Source organism: Medicago sativa, chromosome 4 (genome assembly GCF_051527215.1).
Source record: "Medicago sativa cultivar Bolivia chromosome 4, Bolivia_mono, whole genome shotgun sequence".
NCBI classification, from domain to species: Eukaryota; Viridiplantae; Streptophyta; class Magnoliopsida; order Fabales; family Fabaceae; genus Medicago; species Medicago sativa.
In genome coordinates this window covers 60,942,139-60,945,550 of record NC_140752.1, presented here as the reverse complement: position 1 = coordinate 60,945,550, position 3,412 = coordinate 60,942,139, and the positions used below count along the sequence as shown (strand labels likewise).

The following is a 3,412-nucleotide window of genomic DNA, read 5'->3' as shown; positions in this document are numbered from 1 at the left end:
AAATTGGGTTCATGAGCTGCAGCTACACAATATGGATTTTCGAATTGGATTCGAAATATGTGGTGGTTAGTCTTTTTAGTAAGAGAATTGATGATGTATCTAAGCTACAAATCTTAGGAACTTTCATGTTAAGTTCATTCTGAGACAAACAAATGAGGCTGTTAGACCCTTGCTAGAGTGCGTCCATCTATAATTAGTTTCGACTTTTTTTATCGATATTCCAACATCTATCTAAAATATTGTTATAAATGAAATGCGTCAAGCTTTTTACTGTAGAAAAAAGGCCTGGCCGTCAGGGACGCGGGATGGTAATTAGCAGCTATCAATGTTTTTGTGATAAAATAGAATGCATCATGGTATGGTTAGCAAATTTGGTGTCTCAGCCTCAGCAACCTTGGCAGCTAGAATAGAAAATTGTGTTCAAAAGAAAACAGATAAATAAGCACACGCAAAAACAAAAAACCATTCTTAAGAGTTCAAAAGCACAATGCATTGTTGAAATACTAGGGTTTAATTTACAAGTTTACTCTTAAATCTCATACACTTGAGTGAATATGAGTCACACTCAACATTTCAACAACTACCTTTCTTTTCTTGTATCGTACGTCTCCATGCAACTTGTATAAAACAAGCAGCCCACGTTCTCCATTGGTGCGAATGAAACCTTAACTTGTTCCTCAATTGCTTGCTATGCAACCTTCTAAACTGAGATGCAACAAACTTCAAGTCTTCTGCTATAAGTGCAAAGGCTTCTACTTCAGATATGGCTTTAACCGTTCGAGTCGAAGAAGGAATTACCATAGTTGGTCGTGGATCCAACGCCCATGTCAAAAGCTCCTCGCCACAGAAATCACCTGGGCCAATACGACATGAGTTGAAGAAACCAGTGCGGCCTCCATTCGTTGTGTAGGAATCAAGATGTCCTCTTATTATGAATAGCATCTCGTTCACAGGATCGCCTTCACGAACTAGATAAGTATTCTCGGTGCATAGTGCAGGCTTTAGTCTTTCGCATATTGCGTCTAGCATCCTCTCATCCATTGCATCAAACAATGGAACCTGTTCATGTATACTGTCATGTACATAAATCTTAAACGACACCTATTATGAGACAGATGGAGTAATTGAGAAAGAAAGTTTGATGATTAATTGACTCACTCTTCGAACTAGTTCAAGACAAAGGTGGCGTTTAATGTCTCTTCGAAGATCCAATGGAAGTCCTCTGAGAAGAGATTCTTCATCTACACCTCGTGTAGCTATCCATTTATATTGATCGAACTTACGCACGGATTGTCTTAGTTCTTGAGGTAGTTGTCTGTGATGCATCCATTGTTCTGTGTCTGTTCTTTTGACTCTCCACTCTTCTAACCGGACAGTTGTCGATTGTAGGTATGTCTGCCCAAATTTGAATTTTATAAGTTTTTAGTACATCTATTAGGAAATGTCGATTTATGCTATTAGTATCTGCAATGAAGCTATGGTTTAAGAGATTATTTGAGTGCATTTACCTGCATATTACCAATGAGCAATGCAAAAAGAACCAATCCAAGGGTTGCAACAACAATAGCAAACATTATTTCTCCAACAAAAGTGCTAGTAAGAAGACCTTGTCCCAAAGAACTGAAATAATTAGTAGGTATTGTGTCACACAACTTATGGACATATCAGCTTATGCTGATAGATAAGCTTAAATAAGTCAATCCAAAAGTACCTATAAAACATACCTCAGATTCCTTAGTCCCCACCAGAGACAAAAGAAGTACTTATTAAAGAATGCCGAGGTTGTAACTTTAGATGTCACTGCATCACCATATATACCAAACTGATAAAAGAGAGAATTTGGTGAGCATAAATTTGTGACATTACTTGTCATAAACCATGATACCCTGAGGGAATTTTTAACCATGTTGCAGTCAAAATAATCAAATTGACAAGATGACTCCTCCAGTTTGCAGACACTCTTCCAACATGCTTCTTGTCTTTCAATTGATAGAAGATACCAACAAGCCCCTAAAACCTTCAACAGAAATATATGAGTTCAGTATATCAATTTATTAACTTTCTTTGTATTAGTAATGCAGTGCTAAGATACGCAATTGCAGCCGCATTCGTCTGCATTTTACCGCAATATCAAGGTTCATAACGTAACATTGCAACTGCAATTTCAAACCATTCTGATATAACTTTTGCCTAAGGTATAACTTAGAACCTAAGAAGACCTTAAGATAGATCGACAAAAAAAATTTCTATAATGATCATGAAAAAGAAAAACTGAAAAGACTCTAATATGTGACAATGTCAATCTTCTAGAAATAAAAGGCAAGGTGTCATATATTTACATGACTAGCCAACATGTAAAGCATCAAGTTATAAGCAGCTCCTGCCCATGCTGTTTCTGTCACAACTCCTGTAGCTTTTACAATTTGTGAAGAAAGTGGAAAAATGAGAAACAACCTCGGCAAATATTGGATGATGATGATGAATCTAAGGACATTTTTTGTGTTTGCAATGGTTGATCCTCCAAGATTAGGTATGACAATCCAAATTAACACCTGTCTCAAATATGAAAAAAGAGCAGCATTGTCAATGATTGCGACACGACGTCGATTATATCTTAAAAAGTTAAAACCTTGCTCTTCATTAACTTGCCTGAGGAAGGGGCAAGGCAGCTATAAAGTCCAAGAAGAAACCCTTGTGCAAGTACCTTGTAGCTATCTTAGAAGTCTCTATAACAAGTTCTCCTCTACCAAAAACCCTAGAAGAAGGAGCAACATATGCTGTATGAAACCTCATGAAAATGTGAATGACATAAAAGACATCCGCGATTGATCTAATAATTATGAGGAAAACTTCAACTGCTATTCCAACATCAATGCACACTTCATCTTGAACTATTGGCAAATAAAAGAAGAGAGGATCCACAAACAAAGAAATTAAGCATGCTACCAAGAAAATCTTGTTCCATTGGTGAATGGTTTGTCCCCTAGGATCAAATATTCTTCTTCTTCTTCTTTTCACTCTCTTGTAGTCTTCCGAGAACACTCTTGACAATACTCTAGGAGCGACTTGTTTTTCGTTGAGATTGATTCCATTGTCACCATTAGGTGATGTTAGTTTAGCTAGTTCAAGATGATCACCTTCAAATCTAAAATGTAAGGTGTTATAAATTATGGTGATATATATTTTTTGTTGCTGTTGAAATCATGCAATTAATGTTGATTAGCATAGAAGTTCAATATTCTAATTTCTAAAGAACTTGTAAGAAATAAGTTCAAACTTAAGATGCCAGAAAAGAAACTTGCCTAACAAATCTTGAATCTTCTGAAGCCATGCTGATTTTCCAGCAATGTCAATCTCTCTCAATTATCAAACAATATGATACGTGTATGGTACCGATACATACATGTCCGAC

At 36.4% G+C, this 3,412-nt stretch overlaps 1 pseudogene across 1 annotated transcript; it reads right to left on the bottom strand.

Annotated features, from left to right (window-relative positions):
* Positions 1-465: 465 nt before the first annotated feature.
* Positions 466-3,201, bottom strand: LOC146930383 (protein CNGC15b-like; annotated as a pseudogene). The gene is made up of 6 exons (XR_015007993.1): positions 2,650-3,201; positions 2,340-2,552; positions 1,725-2,017; positions 1,509-1,620; positions 1,159-1,395; positions 466-1,059 (listed from the first exon to the last, which is right to left on the bottom strand). The product of XR_015007993.1 is annotated as a protein CNGC15b-like (transcript).
* Positions 3,202-3,412: the final 211 nt, after the last annotated feature.